The sequence below is a fragment of the Vanessa tameamea genome, chromosome 5, assembly GCF_037043105.1.
Source record: "Vanessa tameamea isolate UH-Manoa-2023 chromosome 5, ilVanTame1 primary haplotype, whole genome shotgun sequence".
In the NCBI taxonomy this organism is placed as follows: Eukaryota; Metazoa; Arthropoda; class Insecta; order Lepidoptera; family Nymphalidae; genus Vanessa; species Vanessa tameamea.
The window spans coordinates 14,278,751-14,293,378 of NC_087313.1; the positions used below are offsets into that span (position 1 = coordinate 14,278,751).

Here is a 14,628-nt window from a genome sequence, read left to right on the forward strand (position 1 = left end):
TTAACAGTGACCATTTTACGCAGAGCAGAACTTTAAATGCAAGATTAAAATATAATTTATATTTTCGTAAGTAGCGATCAGATCTTTGCTTCGGAAATTTATAGCTCGTATTAAAGTCATAAACACGCGCCGCTCCGGAAACATGCGATTTCATATTATTTTTTAAAGTAAATAGTTCAAAATTATTAATATTTATTAAAATTATTTACGATTCGAGTGCCGTTAGTTTATTAATATTCTGCTTTCTACGTGTCTAACCGACAAACAATACAATTCAATAATCGGTCGGCCGACAACAACTCCTTAATTACCGAATATCGTCATCGAGAATGTTAAATTGAGATTAATTGTGTCGCTTCACGACGAGAAAAATATATCATTTAATGACGCCACTGGTGATCTTCAAATTAAAGCTTGAACTATGTGAGGAATAGTATGTGCTGAACACATTATATTTTTAATTATACATTATAACTTATGTGACTTTTTTTCTAGCATTGTATTTGTTCTGGTGGTGATGGCCAGTGGGCCTCCTAAAATACCTACTTCATAATAAATGGTCACTTCACTCCATTCTAACAATTATTTAATATGAAATCACAATATTATTTATTGGCTACACTCGGGAATCAAAGCTGATCCCTCATAATCTTTAACTTTAAGCTACCTACTGAGCCAACGAAGTATTTACGTAATAGTAACAGGTAGCTAATAGTTTTGGAGTTCTCTCTAGTCAAATAGTCAAAACGATCTTAACTAAACTTCGTTTGTTGTTCGTTGTCGATGTGATAAGTGACACCCGATGTATTGAATAGCATCTAATTTAATGAATACGACGCCGCGACATTTGGTACAGCGGTGTTAATAGATTTATTGTCAAGGCTTTCGAGACACTAATATGGAACATTGATTCAGAGTCAACGCACAAGTAGTTAGGGTTTGGCATTTTACAGAATCTATAATCGCATTTCTGTAAAATGTTCCGATTATGTGCTGTTATTATTAACTTTAAATTAAAATTGTTTTGTATTGTGCTTAATTAAGACGAATACGTTGGCACGCCGCCAAGTAACGCCAGCCAACTGTTATTTTTTCAATGTCCGTTTGTAAATATTTGTATGTATGTTTATGACTACATCACCTACCTATATATTTAAATTTATCGCTTTTAGTTATCGGCAAGAGACGGAAAATTTGTCGCCCGTTGTACAACACAAGTGCAGTTTGTCCAGTTTTTAGGTCAGAATTTACCTTAAAAAAAGATGCAGAATTACCTTCTAGTGTTCCTTTGTTCAGTCAAATTGATTAATTAGTTGACCGCTTCCAATATTTCAAATATTGTCATAAAATGGCTTTTGCTTTAACGCTTTTTGAGTTCAGGAATTGTTTAAATGATGATTATGCTTCTCTTAACGCCTTTTGCCTCGGCCGCCATTTTTGACGGAGATTAGCCAGGTAGAGGTCGGGGTTGAGAAGGTATGTACCCGGACTTGAGCACCTTAAGGTGTGTGCGTGACGCGGCTGTATTGCTGAGTGTTATATATGTATGAGCTGAGCTGAGTCCAGTCAGCTGGCCACTTATAGACTACGTATTTTATTTATTGAGAATAACAGAATAAGAAATATCTGCAACGAAATAATTAAAAAAAAAAACGACAGCGTGAGGGAAATGGATACCTTCCCTAAATTTATATTTTATCAATGCGTTTTGATAATGTCGAACCGCACTGACTATATGTGGAGACCTATTGTAGGTGTGCACCATTGTTTGGGTCCATGCTAAACTCTCGGCACTGCACTGTATAATCAATGCATAGAATTTACATGTCCGATTCCAAACTTTTTGCACGATTTCCTACAATCGTATGAATGTGTTTTTGTATTTAATTTGCAATATATTTTTTATTTAAAAAGAGAACCAATCAAATATTTTATATTCAGAGCTAAATTTCGGAATCCGCGCGATAAGGTCGGAAGCGGTATTACACATCGGCTAAACCGCGATCGGGTGATACCGTATCAGTAAAGGTCACCGCCCACCGCCTCGCACTAAATTATACAATTCGTTATACAATACTAATTATAAATTTTGTAAATTGACAAACTAAATATTAAATAACACCTTATGGTTGTTATTGTCTTTTGAACTCTCATAGACGATCAATTGAGTGCACGTAAGATGGACTACAAAAGCGCGTAGATGCTTTTATTGATTTATTTTTCTTAACCGACTTCAACAAAGAACTTACTACGAACTACGCTTCATTTGCAGGTTTTTAGTACAAATGAAATATTAATAGTGCCCAAGGGTCGAGACCTCGGAAAATGGTTACAGTGATTGTTCTTTTTTTTGGTTCAGGTGGCATTTTCTTTTTTATAATATAACTTTCAAAGTTTACCAAAAAAATGTTTGTGCTTTTTAATTTCTTTTTTATTTTAAAGATAAAAAATATATTTAAAAGAAAAATGTACTTCTCCTCAAGATTTTTTATTTCTTCGTGTGGTAATAAGGTAATTTGATCAAAAACTGCAATTAATATTAAAGAATTGAATAATTTGTAGATGATTGAAGGTCAATTCAAGTAAAATAAAAATATATAAAAGTTAATAAAACGCAACTAAATATTGTTACTTTTTACTTATTATAAGTTGAATAAAATGGATAAACCATGTACCAGTATCATGGCTAGTAAACATAGTTGCATACTATGTCCAAAATTAGGTTCATCATCCGAAACGAACTCACAATTGGGTGAAATTATAAAAATTAGCAGAGGAGTAACCACTTCGACAGTTGCTTCGAGCAAACGACAGGATGGATTATTACCTCACCTGCAAACTGAATTCGTTTATGGCCATGCAAGTTGTCGACAAAAATATATTGAAATTTATAAGAAGATGCAAAATGAAACTTGATGTTCACCTCCGTAAATAAAACTTCGAAGTAGCACTGATGTATTTTAACTTCGAATGGGAAAAAAATCTGATAAAGCAAAAGAAGCTAAATTAAATAAAATCAGGGTGAAGACAAATTTCATACATCAATACTGCAACTTTGAGTGACTCCATTATTAAATTTATAGCCGTACAGAAAAATGACTATTATCGCGAAATTCATAAAAAAATTGCTGGCATAACAGATTAACACATGATATGACATTCGAGGCGAAATATCATGTCGATTTTTATAATTTAATAAAAAGAAATGTCTTAATTGTAACTTAGCTACTGAAATGTTCATGTATCTAAATTTAATTTTAAATTTGTATTAAGTAAGTAAGTTAAGTAAATAAGTAAGTTTTTTTACATTGGTTATTATTTTAAATCAATTTTGTGGGAAATTTAAAGAGCGACCTTTAGTACGAATTCGGTTATGTTCCAATACGAATTTCCACCAGCGTCCTTTCTGATCATTTTGTTTCGGTTGCTTTGAAATAAATTCCTAGTTTTTATACATTTTCGGAAAGTTAATTAAACGATTATGTTTTTAAAATAATCTGCAGAACAAGTTTCATAATGATTTTTTTTGTTTTTCAGGCATATTTGAGGGAAAAAAAAAAAAATATATATAAATATCGTTTTCCGTCTCGCATTTTTAAATTTGGACGGATAATTATTGTTTAAATATTGAAAAATATCCAGTGTTTAATCGTTTTTATAAATCAGAAGAAAAAAGTAGATTTTAATCGAAACTTTTTTTATAATAAATTTTTGAAGTTGCAATTTTGACTTATTTTGAAAAAAATTAAAAAACGTGATAACTCAAAAATGGTTCACTTTTGCAACATGCATATGGGGTTAAAATTATCGCAAATAGTCACCCCTATCGCCTCCTAACGGGAATAAGAATACGTCGAATTACCAATAACCCTGTATATGGTTTATGTTGTTGTTACCTTAACACTTTACCTACCATTAAAATAACTGAAGTGGAAGAGAATATTTGATGCAGATCAATGACTTAAAATGCCTAAATAAATCAAAATTTATTTTAAATGTTACTTTTTTCGATTATCATTGAATTACTCCATTTGCCCACTTATTATTCTTATAAAAAATATAAATTAATTTAATTTTGATATAGAAAATCATTATACACCCTAAAATGCCTCAAACTATTTATATCATCTATATAAAAAAAAATCAAAAGCACAAATTTTCAATAGGTAAACTTTTTTATTTATTTTATTAGCTAAACATTCCATTTTTTTTTTCACCCTCTGTATCAAAAGTCCGAGGTTTGTATGATTTTTACGCTCCACTATAAGTCAAGATTCTGACATTTGTAGGAGTTAATTTGTCCGCCTACTTAGCTTTTACATGTCCTTCTGACGCCCCATTGTTATGGACACACTTGACATAGCAGGTCACCTTACATTGGATAATTTTACTTGTGAAACAAGGTAATTTTAATGTTGTCTAACTGTCTATAGTTGCATTCGAAATTTGAATAGTTCCCGTCACATTCGTGAAGTAGTCTCCGTATATTGACACGGAATACCAGTAACTACTTACACAACAATGCTGTTCCAATACGGGCACAATATTCTTCGAATTTTGAGAAAAGCAGGTGAGGGTAAGGTTTACTCTTGATATTTACTTCTTGACAGAAGACGAGATCGATTTGTAAATATAAACGAATGACTTGAACTAGACTAGTCTGTGTGTACTCTGTGAATATCCAGAGCATCTGTCTCGTTGGTTGGCCATACGACAAGCTCATAAGACCAAAGATCCCGAGGACTTGGGTTCAAGCCTCGGGTCGGGCTAGTTAAAAGTTTTTGTGTAAGTCTGTCGAGAAAATGTCTGCAGTTGCCTGAAGATTAGTATCAACAGAGTTTTGAGATCAGTGTTTACACTCACGGGTCTCAGAAAGCACGCACTGTCGCTCTATTCGGTTGTGTCGGATTTGCCTCGCGTCCTATTATGGGAGTCAGAGAACGGCTTCTACGTTCACGTGTGTTTGCGCGTTAACTTGTGCACTTAATTTTACGTTCCCTTTAGGATCGCCACTCTAACCGTAATCGGTCCAAACGACATAATCATCAGTCTTTAAAGTTATTGTAAGACGCTCTATAAATGTTTCATCCACTCGTCACATATTGCATCGCCAAACACCCTGGGTCGCAGGAAGTCTTTGCATAGCAATCTTGCGATCTTAAGGGCAAGCCAATATAATTATAGATCTAAAGGACACATCATATTTTAGTTCCCATGGATGGGGGTAGTGGTGTCAAAGTATATTGGTGGTGGTGACCACTTAGTATCTGGTGACATGTCTGTAGTAAGACCTATTTTAAATAATTAAAATCATCTGAAAAATATTTTTCAGCATTAAGAATCATAATTAAAAATTTATTACATGGCATTTTTTTTAAATGTAATTTTAACAAACGTGTCCCACTTTCAGAGTGTAATTTTAGAATTATTTAGATATTTGTTGCGCATCGGGGTAACGCCACATACATTAGCTAATAGCTTCTCCGAACCATCACCATAAATCTGTCAACATTACAAGCATGAACAGACAAAAACTATTATGAATATAAATTATTTTTTCCTAAAAGCAGCTAGTTAGTATCTACTCGAATGTTACAAGGTTTTCTTTCACGTTGCTGGAATTGGACAATATTCGAAGAGTAAACACGAACGTGCATCTAACACGGCGAGTCGATTGTGATGCGGAAAATGTTGGTTTTGATAAAGTTCACCGTATATTCAATTTATTTATTCTGTTTCGCAGTTCGCATTCTGCTCCGATGAGGTCTTCTTTATTGGCAGTATTTTAGATGTGTATTTTGACCATTATTTACAAGAATAATCTGTTAATTCATTGTAAAGTAAAAAAAGAGGAGGTAAGTCAGCATATGTCTCAATACGGGTTTTATTCTAAGTCGCTGTTATACTATACTAAATAAAAATTAAATACTCGTGAGTAGCACGTAACAAAATGACTTGCAATATCGCAAATGCATTTAGGAGTTAACTCTTGCCTTCAAATGCAATCAGTCAGCCACCACGTCGCAATCGCTGACTCGTCAAAATTAATCGTTATTTGGTTCTCGCATCTATATAAAGAGGTCTTTGACTAATTATTCAAACGTTTATCTCCTTTAAGCTTTGTAGGGTTAACGAGTAAAGTATGGAGTTATTTTAAATGCATAAATAAACTTTTGATTTAACCTTTAACTAAAATATTTATAAAATCCCCCGCCTCCCGTCCGATAGCATGTGTTTTGGTTAACAAATTAGCTCGGAGAGGAAAAGCTTCGAACATTTGTATTATGTCTGCGGCTCCACTGTATCCTGTCATTCGTTTAATATAATGTTCTTTCACGTTGTATATTTTCTTTACGTTCGTTTAAAATATCAAGCATCGAATGTTTGATGAAATAAATGTATTTATCAAACAGCTTCGACCTAGCCAACGATCTACCAACGGTCCATTGTTTATTTTTAAACTGATTTATATTTTTATACGCGAACACGCGAACAAGGCTATTTAAAAAGTATGATGAAGTTATTCTATAAAAGTACACTATTTATGGAAAAAAATCGATTCATGATTAAATTAATATTATTTGGCTTGATACAATAAAGTGCGAAAAATAACAATCAAAGACAAATCAAAGCAAATACAACCTTTTGTTCGTACGAAATCACGCGTCGAATGGTCAAAACGTCACGATTGCTCTCTGTTTATTTATTAATCATGCCGTGTTATCTGAACAAATATCCCAACAGTTGTTTCTAAGTATTTAAAAGCGATGAAAGATTATCTTTTTTTGGGAAACAGTGTTATTTTTTAAACTAATTTTGATATTCATTTTACATGATATTGGTTAGATTTTCCTTGGAATAAGTTAAACTAATGAGAATAAATACTAAAACGAAATAACTAATTACAGACACAAATTGGTCATTATAAAATATGAAGGTACTTACGAATTAACGCTACCAGCAAAAAAGGGTTGGGTTTAGAATTCCGCCGCGCGGTTGGGGAAACAAATTGATGAAATACGGTAGAGGTTTCCATGATTACAACAATATGTTTGTTGTGGTTTCTTTTGATCATTTCGCTAAAAGGCTTAAATTCATACATTTGACTCAATATGGTCTTATCAGTCTTACTCCTGAAATGTTTTTTAAGAAACCAACTAGTTTCGAAAATTATGATAAACAGCCTAATTTTAAGTTTAGAATTGCAATATTTAATTTTGCCAATATTTCAGGATCGGAGCATTTTAGGTTAGGTTAGGTTACTAACCGCGACGCGTGAGGTGGAGGCCTCACGATTCCTATTTTCAGACGGCTCTAAGGAGGAAGGCATTCGGGATGGCCTCGTGTTGCCGTACGTGCGAGTGAGGGAGGCGAGATCACTGTCGCTTCCTGAGGAGAGCTGACTGCTCGGGAGGGGCCGCGGATGCGTTTTATAGACACGATCCTGCAGCCTCTCCAATCCTTGCCGAGGACGGCCATCGCAGTGGTTTTAGTGAGTAGGAATCCCACATAACCCGGTTTACATTCCTGAAGGTTTCCACTAATTGAAAAAATAAATAAAAAAAAGGTTACTAACTAAACCTAACCTTATTGGCGCATCTGTAAACTAGGAGAGAAAGCATTTAGTATCGGCATTGTCATAATTTGTGCCAATAAACACTATACAATAGTTTGTGTGTCGCAAATTATAAAAATAAGAATGTCAAATAATTACGAAACTGTCAAATTATTTTATTTTAATTGCATGCAATTTATTTATATCAATGCAGATATAGGTATATGAATCCGAAATTGTACAATCGAGTAGTTTGGGGGTTTGTACAATTCATATCCGTCCAATAAGCCTGTGACACGTGGCATGACGCGGCGGACGACACCTCATTTGTCAATGTATGATAAGTATCTAAGGAGGTATAAGGGAACAGAACATACTAGTGATTGTTATAATATTGTAGCCTGTTTTACTTCATCGGCTGATGAAAATGAACTTAATTTAAAAAAAATCGTTCTGCATTCTTCCTATTGATTTTCGTCAAAACGCCCGTTAGCTGTTATCGTATTCCGATTTAATCACAGCAGTTGTTCTGTAATGAAAAACGAATTAATTAAAAGGACACAAATGACATCACTGTAAAAGTACCTTTGACTTATGACTTTTGTGGGTTGGGATAGGTTAGATTTACTGCTATAAGTACGCCAACTTACTGCATGTAGTATCTGAGGACATAGACCGCGCCGTCACGTAATACACATTTTCTAGACTCACTTACGGGAATAAAACGAACCGAACCTTTTTTGTAGTAGCGGGAAAATACATTTACGCATCTCCTCCCTGGCAGAGTGCCAAACACCCACCCATTAAAAACTAGCGGTATCCTATATACGACTTTAAGGGACGCGACACGTTTGCGAAGTTGGTATCTCAACTGTTAGTCTCTTACAAATAAAATTCGAGGCGGAACTATGGTTAAAACTTATCAAGAACTGTAAAACTATGCTGGATGCCACTAGAACTAAAGTTTATTTGTGAGTCCACACATGTGGAATCGATGGGGTCTCTTATGCGTGCTACTCTGACGCCCCGAAACTAACCTAACTACATACGTCGGGTACGTAATCAAATATACTTTTAAGTCATTATGCGGGCGGAAGTAGTTTTAACCGCTAAAGAGTTTCGCATTTTGTAGCGTTATCGCTTCATACTTAATTAAAAACATCTAAATCGCACGGCCCGTCTTTAATATTCGTATTGAACTGTGACGTAGACATTAATGTCTAGTGTTAATTATCGTAGCTGTGGTTCGTTCCCGATGCCCTTAGGATTATGTAGGGTCAGCAATGTAATAGGGTACATTATATCAGTTGTTTTTATTTATATTAAAATATTTCTAAGAATATGATGCTACAAAGTTCCAGGAATCGAGCGTTCGAAAACGCAGCAGCGCCGAAACTTTTCGCATCAGAAACACTTGTCGGACTCATCACACATCAACACGAATCGCAAAAAAGCCACTCACAAAGTTTCATACTTGTATGTGTCAAAACAATGTTAGTTCCCCGCGCTGGGGACTATAATGAGAGTTAGTAAATTAACAAGTTAAATGTTTGAAACGACTACTCAACTGAAAGAAATATATTATAAAGTATATACATTATAATGCTTTTACTTTAACTAAAGCGCACAGTGAGATTAATTAAAACAATAATATTTTTCTCTCTAATTATTAACTTATTTTATTTAAAAAAAACTGTTAATAACTGCAACGCCGACGGTACCTTCAGACAGGTTTGAGTTGACGTCATACGGAATTTAAGATCCTGCCCTACCAGCATTTGGAACAACTAATACATGATATTATGTGATATTTTAATTATTCGCATTTTTGATGTGATTAAAGGACATTTAAAATTTGCTACTCAACGCGCAGCCGATCGAAACCGACCACGGTTGCGGTTTGAATGTGTGGCATATTTTGATTTACGAAATAGGTTATTATTATTCAAATGTATTTAAATAACTTTTTTTACATTATTCAAGAACTAGATTTTGCGATTTTTATCATTGACGAGCGAGATTAAGGTCACTCGCGATATAAATTATTAATGTCTCAGGGCTGTGGTAAATACTTTTTTTGACCACATATTAACGTATTATTATTATTGTATCGGTTTTAATTAAAACTGCTTGGTCGGTCTAGTAGCTTATTGTGCGAGTTCCTAAACATAAACGTAAGGGTTTAACAAAAATGATTTAATGACTTAACAAAATAGCTTATGACGAATTCTGACTATTCATGGGTCCTGACAAAAACTACGATCTACGAATCTAGGGTTGTATTCATATGATCTGAGAATGTAAGGTATTCGTGTAGCTTTTATTACATTACAAGCATCTCTCCCAAAGAGATTTTGTCCCAAATCCTCGAGTGAAGTAAGACGGCCTTCTCAGGGAATCAAAGGTGAACCGTTTGGCGTTTGTTCGAAAACTCGGGCGAACGAGTTTGGTTGATAAGACATTTCAGTTGTTGTACGATGCCTGCTTTCGTTGTTTTCCTTAGTCTCGTGATGGTAGTCGTGTTGGTAGCTAGTTGTTATTCCAAGTTGGACTTCTGTAATCTATGTAATTTTTATTTCAACTTTGATATTGGTCATGTTACTGACCCGTGTGTGATCTCACTTTTTTTCCAGATTAATTAAAATATTCTAAGGTTATTTATTCGACGTTATTGTTCAATTAATAGAACTATTTTGAATAAATTACGAGCGAACGAAAAAAAAAATAGTTTGCATTAAAATGATATGTAAAATTATTCTATAATTGTTTAGTTTTGAGTTATAATTTGTGAATATTTTCGACCTCAAAAAATACTTGATTAGTTTCTTAATTTACATAAAGTTTATAACATGGATATAAATTACATATTTGAAGTAGCAAAAACTTGCCTCCATGATGAGGAACTTGTCAATTATTAATTTTAATTATTGTTTCAATACCTCCTATAGGATATAAATCAAACTATCTGGGGACATGATTAATACCTCGTATCGATTCTTAATACCATTATTAATATAGTTTTGTGATCTACGACGGTCTGTAGCTTCATTAACATAATAATGATTTTTTTTTTGATTTATTGTCTCTATAAGGTCTTTAAACGTTTTATCGAAAACAGATCGAAGTTCATAAATACATTTTATTACGCTCGATCTCATTACTTGACGAGTACGAAGTATCGAGAATATAATCGAAGTAAGTAAGGTCATGTGTATGTAAAAAAATTACTTTCTGTAGACCAATAAATACAGCGACTTAAAAGTTTGCACAAAAGTGTTTAACTAAAGAGTTTGTTCAAAATTCACAAGCACTTTGTGTAAATGAAAAGTACGCGGTGTAACTGAACGATTTGTAAAGATAAAGAGACTTGGGAATCGCCGCACGTCGTTTTTTTTATTTTATGGGTCACTATTGATATGTAAATTCCATAATTAACTCAGCGGAATCGAGTATGTATGTTGTTTAATCAGAAATGTGCTTAAATTTTAATTAAAAAAATTTAAGCTAGCTTGATTAATATAAATCTTACGGGAGTTTCCTCATCGCAAAGGTCACCGAAGCCGCAGACGCGCCGCGCGCCGGCCGGGCACATCATTTAGCATTCATCAACCAGTTTGGGCGAAGAACGTTATGTTTTGGGAGAGTCATTAATAAGACTTAACGTCACGCGAGTCATGCGCGAGTTATCTAAAGCCGCGTATTTAATTAACGAATAATAGATTATTTATGTTTTATACATATTTTATTGCCTTTATAACTTTGAACATCTTAAAAATATGACTCCCTCCCTGCCGTCTGTACGCTTAGATCTTTTAAGCAACTAATTTTAATTTACTTAATTCAAAAGGAAGGTTTATAGGTATAACACGTGCATATGATAAACAAAGTGTAGAATTTACACTTGTCTAGCCCGAAAAAAGGAGAATTTTTTCTTTTCATGTTTGTTCTTCAATCTAAAATGCACTCGTTGACGAATAATTTGATTGTGAGCACCTGTGTGGGTCGAATGAAATTTTGACTCATGAGCATCAAATATGCCGAAAGGCGCCACTACGGTAAGTAAAGAAACCCTCCGACCTTTCTCCTTGAAAATATTTTTAGTCGAACTTTGAGGGACTGTTAAGTGGCAGCTAAATCAATGTATTTAATGAAGATAATCGTCTACATTTTAAGTAAAAAAACGCTGACAATATTTGTAGCGTCAGGGAGGTTAAAATATTTATACATGCAAATGAAATCCATTAAAATGTGCGAAGTCTATGCTTCGCCTTTCCCACGTTATTTTTACTGGAGAGAGCTGCATTTATCCGTTTGTATGTTAAGCCCGGTTACATATAACAAAGCTTCTATCAAAACAAGTCACGGCTACACAAATACTGATTAGAGAACCGAACTGATACAGTAAACACAACACTTTAACTAAAAATAATTTGATCAAATCTGAGTTTAAATTTTGTGTCCCATTCCACTCTGCAAAGGGAAACTTCGTTAAAGACTATAGTCGAACAGCAATTATAAACTCTAAACGAATATTTAGAAAAGCGGCTGCTTGGTCGTTGAGTTCTTGAATTCATGTACGTGTACATATATTTATGTCAGAACTTCGCAATTTCCAAGGACTAGGACATGTACATGTGCAATTATACCGCGCTTGTGAAATACATTTCAAATACCGCGGAGGCATACTAGAAGCTTAACGTTCGTGAACATGTTCCTTGTTCCTGATAACACTTACTTAAAAAACGATTGCGCCTTTAAACAGGATTACATCAATAAGGTTTTGCATAAAGGTTTAAAATTCAAAGTAAAGTAACGGCGTGCAAAGGTCTCGATGGTCTCTCGATCTCGATAGTCGAAGGCTTATATTGTACCGCACTGATACAATGCGGGTTGTCTCACGTCATTCAAATGATAAATTTACATTTACAACACGCAGGTTACGTTATGATGTTTTCACCGCAGAGGACGATAAATAAACACATATATAAAGCGCATCAAAATTCAGAGGTTCTAACCACTAAGCCATCTCGGTTCACTTATTACTGACTCGTGGAAAAATGTATTCATATACCTACATATTAAACACAAAATTAAATCAAAGAATCAAAATATGTAGATTTTTTTAGTAATTATATTAAATTGCAGCGATTATCCGTCGGTGCTGCCATTGGATTTATCAATTTTGTTTTATATTATTTTTAATTATTTAATAGCAGTCTGCAGCGCGCGGTTTTTTTCACGCTAAAATTTGATTATACATTAATTTAATTAATATTCTGATATTCAAACACATGGTGACCTTTGGTATTGCTATATCGATTGACTTTTATGGTTACTGTGTGTGTACACTCATGATAGAAAACATCGCTTCCGGTTGAGGCTTGCTACCACTACTCAGTATATACACATAGTTCTGAACACAATATTTTGCCGAAAATTCCAATTCTATAATTGAAATTTCAAAACGCTGCATTCAAATTGCAGCAAACCAAACGTTGAAGTGATTCAGAAAATGTGTTTCCATACAGATTTAAGTACAAATATTTGGTAAATTTTATTACGGTTTTACAGTTACAGATTGGGTTCAAACTTGCAACTTGTCCAGCTTTGTATTTAGTGTATATTTGAGATAAATTCTAACAAAACATAGATTGTCCTTCGGGGTGTGGCTGAACATTAGGCTAAAAGTACGTGGCATTCGTGTAAATATTCCGACGCTCACCGGCGTTACAGAGACGATAATTAGTAACTTTTAAAGCCACCTGAATGGTAACTGCCAATTAAAACGCATTGTTTGAGAATGAGCGTTCATTATATTGCTTAAGCGTGACCACGCTGCTAATATTAGATAATTATTTAAATCTGTCTGCATGTCTCGCCATTGTATCGCTGCCAACGCATATTAGACTATTATGTCGCTTGTATGACGTTGTGTTCGCCTCCGTCCGCCTCAGCACGGCTATTGAGAAGCGAGGCTGTTTGAAAGCCAAATCTTGAGAAAAACTACAATTGTGATTCATTTTATCATTTGACTTGTCGATAACTTATCAATTCGTGGTGAGCATACATTATCCAAACGTCTGCGATGGATGTACAAAGATGATAGATGAAGTATGGTGTCAGTATGTCATATACTATGTATGTGTGTTCTTCTGTTCTCTCATGTCTTCTAAGGCACTTGTCGTAATTTGACAAATGGGGTCTCGTTAAAAGGGTTTTGGTCAGCTGCTGGCTGCGATCTACTTGAAATTGCTACTCGAAATTTCATAAAATAGTGCTTCTAGAAAACATAAGGCACTGTATTTAAAAATAAATCGTTGGAATTAACATGATAATCTCAATAGCCTTAAATACGCTAAAATATAATGCTGAGTAAGCGAGCGCTTCGAGCTTTCCGAAGTCGGGAATTTCTTTTTAAATTTTGGGGTTTTTATAATCTTTCGCGAAACTTTTATAATTTTGTACTGTTCCAGTATGAGTTTAGGGCGATCGAACATACTCTTCAGTTCTGTATAATAGAAAAGGTTCCTTTTTCGATTCCAGTATATAGTACATATTCTAGATTCTTGGGAGTCGTATGAGTTACGATTGTAGACGCTTCGTGTGGATAATTTATGTTCTGAATACAAGTAGAGGGTACACGTTGACGTAAGACAACAGAAAAAATACTTTTATTCTAAGTAATACTAATTTATTCTTATCTTTACTAATAAATGGAGAAACTTTTATTTGTAATGACTGAGAAAATTACTAAAGTAATATTAATGAAGTTTATACTAAAATATGCGTCGCGTTTCGGAAAACATTTTATTACGAGTGTATAATATTGTTACATAAAAATGTAAAATAAATAGATCCATCCAAGATTGAGATAAAATCTTGCCGCATGTAGTAGTGTATATCAACACGAACAGCGCGCTGAAAAAGGTCACAAATCAGGGAGCAACACGCTCAGCCGTGGAACCTTCACGATCTGCCACTGTTACATGCGAACAATGGTTTAGTCCAGACCCAAAAAAATCGCCCAATGATTCGGTACCCTTCGGCTTGGACTTTACTATTATAATTTTTTG

At 34.2% G+C, this 14,628-nt stretch overlaps 2 protein-coding genes across 2 annotated transcripts in view; one reads left to right on the plus strand and one right to left on the minus strand.

Moving 5' to 3' along the window:
* Positions 1-14,628, minus strand: part of LOC113404462 (FMRFamide receptor-like) — a 79,727-nt gene that overhangs the window by 59,571 nt on the left and 5,528 nt on the right. The gene's annotated exons all lie outside the window — the stretch shown is intronic.
* Positions 1-14,628, plus strand: part of LOC113404424 (uncharacterized) — a 186,808-nt gene that overhangs the window by 57,461 nt on the left and 114,719 nt on the right. The window lies entirely within an intron of this gene.